Consider the following 12,075-nt stretch of genomic DNA (forward strand, 5'->3'; position numbering starts at 1 on the left):
CAGGGTCTCCCTAAGTCACTAAATTGCCCAGACTGGACTCAAACTTACTATCCTCTTCCCTCAGCCCCCCCAGAGAGCTGGAGATGTGTACCACCATGCCTGGCACGAATGTTTCTTTACTCAAAAAATTATAATACAAATACATGCTTCACTGAACAGTTATAAGAACTAAACATATTTTCATATGTAAAGCATCTTTCTTTCCATGACTAGCATATAGTAGGTGCTCCAAATATCATTGCTTTTTTAAAAAAATTGCATTGTTAATATTGCCCCCATTTCATAAATGGGAAAATTGAGTGTCAGAGAAATTAAGTGACAGGTACAAGGTCACATAAGTAGGAAATGACACAGGTAGGACTGAACCCAGGCTCCTGTCTCTGAATCCGTGGGTCTTCCCATAGCAAAGGAGGAATGAACAGCCAGCTGACAGGCAGTGGGTGGCTGGGCGTTGAGCCCAGAGTGCCTAACCTTCCACCTGTGCTGTTCTTTCTCTTTTTTTTTGGTACCAGGGATCGAACTTGGGAACTTGCGCTTGCAAGGCAGGCGGCGGAACCACTGAGCTAAATCCCCAGCCTCATCTGTACTGCTTTTAATCTGTGGTGCCTCGGCTGTCCTCACCTGGGGAAGCCTAGAGGGCTCTGGCAAGAGCACAGCCACCTCTGGTCATGCTCACTCCAACCACCTGGTTTCTGTCTTCAAACTCCTCAGGAGCAGCTATTGCTCAAAGCAAGCTCCCAATGACTCCCCCTGCTGAACTCCTTGAGAACTGCACCTTGTTAGAGTGAGCCTCTTGGGTAAATCCCTCCTGCCAGGCTGCAAGTATGGTACAGTACTACAATCGGGACTAGAAATTGTGTGTGTTTCTGTCTGTTCCAGGTGGGGATGTGAGAGCAAAAGAGCCACATATTTTTCACTTACATTCTTTTAATTATTATAGATATTAGTTCATTGTAATTATACAAAATAATGGGTCTCATTATGCATGTTCATACATGCATATAATGTGTTTTGATCATACTCACCCTCCCTATTCTCTCTTACCAAAATTTATAGAATTAAAAAAGAAAAATCACACTCTTTCTACCCACTCCAATCTCTTCTCAGTGGTAACCAGTTAAAGACCTGGAAACCTCGTCATTCTTGAGCTCAGAAACCTCCATTCCTCCCTTCCTCCATCTAATTCCATCTCCCATTTTGCATATAAGAACCCTAGTAGGTATGGATTTTTACCCCTATTTTCCAGCTAAGGAATGGGAATCCCAGAGAGGGGAAGCAGTTTGCTAAAGGACACAAGGCTAAACCCAGAATTCAAACCTAGGTCAGTATGTCTGACAAAAGTTCAGCGTTCTTTCTGCTTTTCCTCTGCCTGGTTCCTGTCCATAACCTCAGCACTTAGTTGCTTGTCACATGAGGCAGCAGCTAAATTCTCAGGTTTGAATAAAACTAAGGGCCCTTTTTTTCTTTTGTATACTGGGGATCAAACTTAGGACCTTGCAGTTGCGAGGCAGGCACAGTGCCACTGAGCTAAATCCCCAGCCCCCTAAGGGCCCATGTTTAAGAGGAAAAGACTGGTCCTGTGAGAGCTGTAACCAACCATCATTTATTGGCCAAGCTCTGAAAAGAGACTACTTCCCTCAAAAAGTGTCAGGCTGGTGGTCACTCAGAGCCTCCCTGGGTTGGTGGGAAGGGACTGGGACTGGACCCACTGACGCAGGGTCAGGAGCAAGGAGAAAACATCTAGCTGACAGAGGGGATTGTCTTGTTGTCTAACTATCCAGTGCAAGGAGAATCACAAAATCCAAGCAACTGGTGGAATTACCAAGAAGAGGTCCCAGAGGAAATCCCTGGCATTTCCCAAGCATCCCATGCCGTTGGATGCAACTGTGTACACACTGCTTGGAATGCCCTCCTGCTTTGCCTGCTCAACACCTTTATCCTTCACAATCAAAGTACAATGTCTGCTCTTGTGAAGCCAGCTCCTCTCTACAGGACATATTGTATGTGTGTGAAATATTTGTTTCTTTACCTGCCTCCCATGTGAGTCTGTGAACTAAGGCTGTAGAAAGAATCTATGTATTAATTGTTCTTTGGGCTCTCCTCAGTGTCTGGGTCAGGATTTGGCACATGATTGCTCAGTCAATACGTGTTTAGTGGTGAATGGATAGACACAGATGGACAGCAGCAAGTTGTTTACAATCTACTAAAAGAAACTGTACTTTTTGGCGGCCCCAGCTCTGCTTCAGATTGTTAGTTTGAAGCCACAGGGAAAAGGTTGGGTTTTTAATTTCATTGTCCCTTCGGCCATCCTCAGCACATTTCAGCCACTCAAGGTGTTGAAATGGCAAGGAAGATGCAGAAAATCTATTGCAGTTGGTTCTGTGCCTTCTTGCTCTCACAGATGTCTAACAACGTTTCTGTCTGTCATAAAAAAAAGACATGGGGTGCTTTTAGTATCTCTTCAGAGGTTCCCTGCTGGGCTCCTCTCCTATAGTTCCCTTAGCAAAAGACATCACTATTACCAGTGATCATTTGTCTAGCTTCTTTTTTTTTTTGTCTAGCTTCTTATTCCCTTTACCCCTCTAGGAGCCCTGCTGAGCACGACTTATGATGGGCCTATGCAGGCTTTCTTACCCTCTCATTTAGCCCACATCCACCCTCCAGAAAATACTCCCTGACCAATTCTGGGACAGTAGGCCAACCCCAACAGAGCACTACTGTACTCTCCTGGGTCTGCCACCAAAGCAGTCAGCAGGTGTGTATTATCTCTTGTTGATGGGTTTCCCAGGTAGGAAGCAGATCCCAATCACCATGTTCCCCAACTGCAACAGTGAGAGGTTCAACACCTCAAACCCTCATGGAAGCCCCCTACCCCAATGACTTGGCTGGAGTAGTTAAAGGTAGTTGCCCTTCAGTCTTCCACTAGGAAGGGTGGGGACTTACAGCCAGAAATATTGTGGTACAAATTCTCTGTCCTCCACTCTCTTGATGGCCCTACATTTTTGCAATAGAGAAGGGCTTTAAGAATTTTAAAGCAGGGCCAGGGATTTAGCTCAGTGGTTCTGTTGCCTGCCTCGCAGGCACAAGGTCCCAAGTTCAATCCCCAGTACCAAAAAAAAAAAATTTAAAGCATATTTTAGGCTACTAGGGAAAATGTGCTAATTTCTTTTTGAAACCAGGGATTGAACTCAGGACCTTGCGCTTGTGAGGCAGGTGGCAGAACCACTGAGCTAAATCCCCAGCTCTAAATTTCACATATATAATTTTTTAAAAAGAAAGTCAATTTAAAAAAAGAAAGGCAATCTAGGCTACCTTTTGGCACGGATTAGGAGGAATATAAAATAAGGAGCATGGGGCCAGGGATTTAGCTCAGTGGTTTCGCCGCCTGCTGCACAAGCGCAGGGACCTGAGTTCGATCCCCAGTACCAAAAAAACAAAAAATAATAATGAGCAAAGCTGGGGTGTAGGATCCATATTGGACCCCTCCAAGTGGTTTCAGGTAAAAGGCACATTCCCAGAGGTGTATTTAAGGAATAAAGGAAGAAGCCCAGTTCACCTGGAGGGGCCTAGGATTGGTTTTCTTTCAGCAGATCCATTGCCTCTCTCATCCCAGCCTTGTTGGGTGGATTCCCTCTAGTCTGGTTCACTGGACAAGTCTGAATACTCTAATTGTGTCTGGGCTAAGTCTCTCCCCATAGGGCTCTTGGACATCAAAGATAACAAATGATGTGTATGAATAATTGTTTATATGTCCCGAATATCCTGGCACTCTGCAGGACTTTTGGAAGTTGATGTAGTCTCTGAGTCTAGAGGACCTCTCACTTTCCCACATCAACAATTCCGCTTCCTAGTTTCTTCCAGAAAATCCTGTTATAACACTTTATTGTTTTAATACTTTCCAGCTTGCTGTTGATATATTGTTATTATCCAATAATAGAACACAATAGATGTTCAATAAATATTTGCAGCCAGGAGTGGTGGCACGCGACTGTAGTCCCAGCACTTGGGAGACTAAGGCAGGAGAATCTCTACGAGTTCAAGGCCAGCCTGGGTTACATAGTGAGTTCAAGGACAGCCTGAACTACATAGTGTGATCCTGTCTTAAAAACAAAGAAACAAACACAAGTTTGGTGTTTTAATATTTTGGTTGTTTTTCTTCATTCCAAATACTGTAGCAGGGAACATTCTTGCACAGGTCTTATTGTTGGCTTATTTCTCTAAGGTGGATTCCTCGAAGCTAATTCTTTGCATCTGGGTAGTTTACTTTTCAGAATGAGTACCGCCCCCATTTCCCACTTGTGTTTTCTTTTTCTCAAACTAGGTATTGAGAACTTTTTGTGTTTTCACATGAGAAAGATATAGTTCCTAACAAAGTCTTCACTTCTCAGGTTTCCTTTGGACTGAGTCTTAAAGGCTTGACTGTTTCACTCCTGCTATGCATTCACCCATCCATTAATTCACTCTAACCTACCCGGTACCTATTTTGTACCAGGCCTTGTTATTGAGGCCATTCAAGCAAAGGTAACAATGCACAAAGGTATGTAGATGAAACAAAGTGCTGAGTATTCCAAAGGAGATTAAGTAACTATCTTGTGTTTGTGTTGCGTAAAGGCTGCCTGGAGCACCAGGGTCCGAAGGTGAGAAAACTCTGAAATTGGTAGTCTGCAGGTTTCATCTAAGCAAGTTCCCTTAAATTTCACGCAGCAGTAATCGGTTTGGGAGCGTAGCAGTGCGCAGGCGCACCCAGAACCAGGTGATTTTTTTTTTCACGCATGCGCAGTATGTAACGCTGAAGTCAAAAGGGTGATGATTGAGGGCTAGTTTTTCCTGTTCTCAAAACGTTTCATTTTTGAATCCAGAGACTATGGATGTCTTCATTTTGTCCAGGGATACTATATCTAAATTTAATCCTCCTTTCCCTTTTGGGCCCCTAGAGTAAGTCGGTTGCCAGTACCCAACATGGCGGAAGGCCTTCCATGGGGAAGGCCCTATAGGCGCGGTACCCGGTGGGCGGGACCCCAAAGGGCGGGAGTTTGGGGGCAGGGTCTGGGAGCCATCCTTGCAGCGGGCTCCAGCCCCGGGTCCGGGTTTACGGCTGCTGTTGTCTCCCCCAGGATGAGGAACTCCCCAGGAATCCGCGGGAGCTGATCGCGGTGAGCTGGGGCTCAGGGGCAGGCGGGAGGTGCCTGAGTTAACGGTCCGAGGCCCAAGGAACTGCCCGCTTGGGGCGCCCCCGGGGATCCCGTTTGGGCACCGGCCTTGCGATTCCCGGGAGGAACACGAGGCCCACAGACGGGCTGGGACGCGTCCTAGGGCCCTCAGCCGGCCTCCCCCAGCTTCCTGCTGCCCCCACCCCTCTGCGCTCCAGTCCGAGCCGAAAGACAACTTCCCTACCCTCCTGTCCAACAGCCGACAGCCCAGGCTGTCCGGAGGCGGCGCTGCACTCTCCTGCCCATTTGCACTGTGAGCCCAGAGCTTAGCAATTCCCTGAGCCCCTGCGGCTTTGCACGGGATCTGTCCGAAGGCTCAGTCTCACCTGACATCCCGCCGCCCACCCTGGAACTCTGATGCTTAAGGACCCAACTCAGATCACTCCTCGGGAACCTTTCTAAACCCCCTACCCGGACGCAGCCAACCTCATTTTCCTACTTTTGCGCCCATGGCACCCACTTTTCCTGCCGCTCTTTCCTACCCGGGATTCGATTGTTAGACTTTATATCTTGCTTTTAAAATCATATCTCACGGTCTAGCACATTGCTAATAATGGTAGCTAATATTTACTGAATAGTCGCGAAACGTTAGGGAGCACTAAACGAATCCAACCAACCAAAGGTCTATATAATCTTTACAGTGATCTCTGAGGTGGGTTGTCTCTTCACATTTTACAAATGAAATTGAGGCACTCACAGATAAAGTACTGTGACAGTCGCATAACTAATGAGTGAGTGGAGCTGGAAACTGTCCCCAGGACGTGTAATAACTTGGCTAAATTGCCTTTGGATTTGGTAAGTGGCTGTAGAATTGATTTGTACATTAGCCCCGTGAGTTAGAGGCCAGGATTGTGATGTACGGTTTACTGAGAAGGCTTAGAGAGAATTGATGTTCCCAAATTGATAGAGTTCATGACAAAATCAAGGCTAGAACAGGGATTGTTCTACTGCTGAGCCCTGTGTTACTTTCTACCTTTCTTTGCTCCTTTTCTTCCAGAAAACTGTAGGCCTTGAGGTCACTATTTCACAACTTTTCGGAGGTGAGCTGTGGTTTCAGAGTGGAGAAAGCAGCCAATATAATGGAGAGAGCATAGAATTTGGAGTCAGATTGGGGGTTCAGTCTCTGCCACTGACCAGTTATGTCTCTTTTTGGGGACCTTGCTTTTCTTAATTGTAAAATGAGGACAATCTTATCTCTAAAGTTTTTTTTAAAATGAAGATTGCAAGTAATTTTGAGAGCAAAGTACTGTACAACTGTACATGATTTTTTTTTATAATATGGATCATATTACTTATTGTCCTTATATCAGCCATTCAGTCACTTAAATAAAGAACACCTGTCAAATACCAGGCACTGTTGTAGGAGCTAGGAATACAGCATTCAATAAAACAATGTTTTTGTAATGGTGGAATTTACAATCTGGTAGATTATTACACATAATAGGGACAGATAAAACACGGCAAGTTAAGTAGAAACAGCAGTGTGTGCGAAGCAGTGTTGGTTATTTTAGATGGATGGTTAAGAGGTAGCTTACTGAGGTGACAGTTCAACAGAGCTGAGAGTCGTGAGGGTGCAGATAATGAAGATAACTGAGGGAGGAGACCCTGACACTGATGGAGGCATAGTGTGTTTTACATCTACACAGCAATGAGGGCTTTGTAGCTGGAGGGATGTGAGCAAAGGGAAGAGGAATAGGAGGTGGCATTAAAATGGTTGGGGTCTGGGATTGAATAATTAGGACCCTGTAGGTCTTTATAAGGACTTGGCTAGAGGGTTCTGAATGGCATCATCTGTTTTATGTATTTAAAGCGTCCTCTGACTACTCTGTTGAGAAAAAACAATTTAAGAGGCATACTACTGTCTAGGAAGTGTTTGTAGTAATCAGACATATCAGCTATCTGTTGCTATGCAAGAAATGACCCCAAAATTTAGCAGTTTAAAGAAATCATTTATTATCTTACATATTTGTCACAGATCAGAAATCCAGGAGTGGATTAGCTAGCTTGTCTGGCTTAGGATCTCTCATTAGGCTACAGTCAGGCCGGCAGCTGGGCCTGAAGTGATTTGAAGACTTTAACTGAGTCTGGGAGATCTGCTTCCAAGATGGTGCACTTACAGGTCTGTTGGCTGAAGGCCCCAATTCCTGAGCTCTGCACCTCTTCATAGGATGCCTTTCTGTCTTCAGAACAGAGCAGGTGGCTTCTGCCAGAAAGATTATAGAGAGGCAGAGAGAAAGAGACAGAGCAAGCAAGCAGGGAGCCATAGAACAGCTTATGATCTTGCCTCAGAAGTCAATTCTACTTGATTGTAGCCCACACTCAGGGGAGAGAATTAGAGTCCCCCCCATCCGACAGAGAAGGTTAAACTCAAGCAAGGCCTTTGCACTGAGCTATATCCCCAGTCCCTCTTTTATTTTTTATTTTGAGATAGGGCTTTGGTAAGTCATTAAGTAGCCAAGACTGGGCTTGAACCTACTACCCTCCTGCCTCAGCTTCCCAGCCTGCTGGGATTACAGGTTCCATGGAGCTGATTTAGGCTCCACCTCTTGAAGGAAGGAGTATCAAAGTGTTTGTGGGTGTACCTTAAAGCCAACAGAGCAAACGAGAGAGAGTGGCTTGGCTCAGGAAATAAAATGTTTGCATTCTCAAGTATTTTTCCTTTTTGTGCTCTAAGTGCCAACTCGTACTTAATACCAGTCAGTGTCTTAGTGCTATAGCATTCACACCTCTATTCCAAGGTTAGGTGGAATTGCTCCTTCTTAAAACTTTATTCTTTTTTTTTAGACAGGGTTCAGGCTTATGTGGTTCAGGCTGGCCTTGTACTACAGCATTCCTCCTGCCTCTTGAGTGCTGGGATCACAGGCGTGCCCCACCACGATTGTTTTAAACTTTATTTAAATACTCCTTTTGGAGGTTTTGGTGATGGGCTTTTTGGGGGTTGAACCAACGGCCTTCACACTGAGCTACATCCCTAGCCCCTTTTTTTTTTTTTTTTTTTTTTTGCGGTACCAAGGATCGGACTCAGGACCTTGCGCTTCTGAGGCAGGTGCAGTGCCACTGAGCTAAATCCCTGGCCCCCTTATTTATTTTTATTTTTTATTTTGAGACAGGTTCTTCCTAAGTTACTAAGTTACCCAGGTTGGGCTGAAACTTGTGATCCCCCAGCTTCAGCCTCCCAGAGTGCTGGATTAGTTTTGCAGTATTTTATATGATGGAGGGCTAAATACATTATTTCTATCACTGTTCAACCTCTTTTTACCCTAAGGGCATAGGTGGCTCCTTGGCTTCATTGAGGTTGCTGCCTTTCCCAGTCTGATTCCTAGAAAAGGAGGAAGTAAGTCTTGTTCATTTTTGTACCAGTGTGGCATACTCCTGATACTGAGTTGGAATTCATGAGTATTTATAGGATAAATTAATGTGTGAAAGAAGTGAATCTTTTCCCACTCTATTCAGTAAAAAAGAGTGCCAAGCTGTGTCTTGAGAAAACTCAGAACTAAATCTCAATTTCAGAAAGTTCCCTGATAAAATCTCTTTCTTTTCTTGTTGTGGCGAATTTCAAATTTATGGGTCGGGGCTGGGCCGGGGATTTAGCTCAGTGGTTCCACTGCCTGCCTTGAAAGTACAAGGTCCTGAGTTCAATCCTCAATACCAAAAAGACAAAAAGAAAAACAAAAAAAACCAAATTTATGAGTGGGCACAGACATGTGTGTGCGTGTGTGCATGTGTGTTGCTGGGGATTGAGCCCAAGGCCTTATGCATGCAACTGTACTGCTAAGCTACAACCTTATGGGGATTTTTTTAAATCATAAAACTTCAAATCACTTTAAAATTAATTTTTAGGGGCCAGGGATTTAGCTCAGTGGTTTCACCGCCTGCTGCGCAAGCGCAAGGACCTGAGTTCAATCCCTGGTACCCGAAAAAAAAATTAATTTTTAGAACAATTTTAGATTTACAGAAAAATTGCACAGTACAGAGTTCCTATATACCCTCCACCCAATTTTATCTTATGGTAATATGGCATATTTGCCATAATTTAGGGGGGGGTGTTTTGATTTTCTGTTTTCATGGTACTAAGATTAAGCTGGGGATCTTCACACTGAGCTACATCCCCAGCATCCCCTTTTTTATGTTTTATTTTAAGATAAGGTCTCACTAAGTGCCTAAATTGCCCAGACTAGGCTGGAACAGTTCTCCTGCTTCAGCCTCCCAGGGTAGGAGCTTAAATTATTTTTTGAGTTAAATAGGACATATAAATAAAATATGAACAAAGTAACATGACTTCATCTCTGTGAGACTGTTTCCTTATCTCTAAAATGAGAGGGTTGTAGGGCCGGGGTTTTTAGTTCAGTGGTTCTGATGCCTGCCTCGAAAATGCAAGGTCCCGAGTTCAACCCCCAGTACCCCCCCCCAAAATGAGAGGGTTGTACTAAATTTCTAAATAGCTCTAAAAATTTTAAATCATCTGCTATTTTTCTTTTTTTTCTGGTACTGGGGATCAAACTCGGGACCTTGCGCTTTCGAGGCAGGCAGCAGAACCACTGAGCTAAATCCCTGGCCCTATTTGCTATTTTTCTGTCAGCCGTAAAGGATACTTGTGTTGAGGACAGTGACTACCGTGAGTTCCCAAGATGCAGGGTCTTCTGGCCAGGCATCTGCGAGTTCATATTATTAAAGCATTCATTGTTTCCCTGGGGGTTGCAGCTCTCTGTAAGTTTGGTGTGGCTAAACTAAGAAGGTGTACGAAGATTTCTCCAGAAACTGATTCCATTAAAGATTATGAAGAAATAAGGAAGGCTGGTATCTTTCACCGTGCAAAGTGATATAGGAGTAAAAAGGTTTCTTTGGATTGAGTTCCATAGACATTTTGTAGATCTGTGTTCCTGAACTGTGAAACAGCGGTATGTGGGCTAAGGAATAGTTCCTCATGACAAGCACCTGTATGGAGAGTAAAATACATAAAAAATAAAGTTATCTGCTAAAGTAAAATAATTATATAATTCTAATATAATTCCATTTCTTTTCTGAAGTATTACTGATAATCACTTTCTCATATAATGTTTGCATATTTCTGGCAGCCTTATCCCAAAAACAGATTTAATGAGAATTCTTGGTACTGTTTATGTGGCAGCTTATTGAGACATTAGTTTGAAGTATATGAAATTGCCATTTTTGTGGGTTAAAAATAGTAGGCAAATATTCATGATTCCGTGTGGTTCAATCTAATATTTTGGGATAGTGATTCAAAGAAAGACTAAAGGGCCGGGGATTTAGCTCAGCTGCACTGTGCCTGCCTTGCAAGTGTAAGGTCCTGAATTCAATCCCTGGCACACACACACAAAAAAACCAAAACAAAACCAAAGAAGGACTAAAGAGCCTCTGGGGCCTCTGAAACTCCTTATGTGGAAAAGCCTGGCTCAACCCTCACAGTGTTAGAACAGAAAAGGAGCCTCAGTTCCTTTGAAACAACTCAGATCTGCTCTTGTTGGTAGACTGCTGGCAAAAATCCTGGGTGACAGAGCAGTGTCCTGGAAGGTCTGTCTCCATCCCACCCAGAGGGATTGAGCTCCATTGAACTCAGCCGAGCAGCATTTCACAGGACCAGATTATACAGCCCTGGTAGAAAGCAAGGGCAGAAAAAGATGTTTATAGTATGGGGAAAGGTTGTATTACCCCAGCCTGGGACATGGGTGCCACCAGGCCTTTATAGGTGCCAGTCGGCTCTTTCTGCTTTATTCTTTACTGCCCAGGACAGGCCTCACAGACTCAGGTACCTTCAGTTGCTCAGGAGGTAGTGTAAGTTAGAAAACGGAGTTTCCCTCTGTGACTCTATTATAAGAAAGACTCTATTATAAGAAAAATAATATGTAGGCATGCTAGGATCCTGTAATCCTGGGAGGCTGAGGCAGGAGGATCACAAGTTCAAGCCCAGACTGGGCATCTTAGTGACTTAGCAAGACCTTGTTTTGAAATAAAATATAAAAAGGGCTGGGGATATAGCTTAATGTGAAGGTTCTGGATTCACTCCCCAGTACTAGGGGGAAAAAAGAAAAAGAAAAACAGTAGTTCAAGTACAATGATACATGAAAACTGAAGTCTGCTGTCAATGTGAGGGAGAGAACAGCTGATGGGGAGGGGAGCTGTCGTGAGCTGGAGAGCATATTCCCTGTCTAAAGGGGCAGACACTGTTCAGCTGCAGTTGGTTGTCCCTTGTGGGAATATGAGTCAAGGGTCAGTACATACTCTGATTTTCCAAAGGAGCCAGAAATAGGAATTTTTATGTGTATTCTCACAATTATAAATGTTGGCACCTAATTTGAATTATTCACAATCATTGTGTGGGCCACACATGTAGTTCTTCATTGTGCATTGCTGACAACTTGATAGCAGCTAGGATGTATTAGACAGCTCGTGCCTTTAAGGCATTAACAGATTAGTAGAGAAGATAGACAAATGATAAAATGCAAGAGCGCATGCCTGTAACCCGAGTTACTCAGAAGGCTGAGGCAAGAGGATGGCAAGTTCAAGGTCAGCCTGGGCAATTTAGTGAGACCCTGTCTCAAAATTAAAAGGGCTGGGGATGTAGCTCAGTGATAAATCACCCCTGGGTTCAAAACCCAGTACCACCACCACCATCACCCAACAAAAAAAGATTTTTCAGGGCCCGGGGATTTAGCTCAGTAGTTACACCTACCTTGCTAGCGCAAGGACTCGAGTTCAACCCCTGGTACCAAAAAAAAAAAAAGATTCTTTTGAAGACAAAACGACAATGCATGTAAGGCTCATAACAAAGTGACCAACCCATAGAAGCACTCAGTAAGTATTGATGATGATTTCACACATTTTATAGGCCCCACTCTGGGTGAAG

The 12,075-nt window shown here is 44.1% G+C and overlaps 1 protein-coding gene across 14 annotated transcripts in view; it reads left to right on the top strand.

The window, feature by feature from the left end:
• The first annotated feature begins 4,999 nt into the window (after positions 1 to 4,999).
• Positions 5,000 to 12,075, top strand: part of Cep250 (centrosomal protein 250) — a 46,575-nt gene continuing 39,499 nt past the window's right edge. For 10 of the 14 annotated variants that reach the window (XR_002390240.2, XM_021246814.2, XM_021246808.2 and 7 more), the window contains exon 1: positions 5,006 to 5,153. The gene's annotated coding sequence lies outside the window, so the exon portion shown is untranslated. Of the gene's footprint in view, positions 5,154 to 8,475; positions 8,545 to 12,075 lie in introns of all 14 variants that reach the window. The other 4 variants (XM_087188950.1, XR_002390242.2, XM_021246818.2 and 1 more) reach the window with 4 other exon arrangements.

The sequence above is a fragment of the Heterocephalus glaber genome, unplaced genomic scaffold, assembly GCF_053883595.1.
Source record: "Heterocephalus glaber isolate CG9 unplaced genomic scaffold, H.glaber_assembly_v1.0 deba00001532, whole genome shotgun sequence".
NCBI lineage: Eukaryota > Metazoa > Chordata > Mammalia > Rodentia > Bathyergidae > Heterocephalus > Heterocephalus glaber.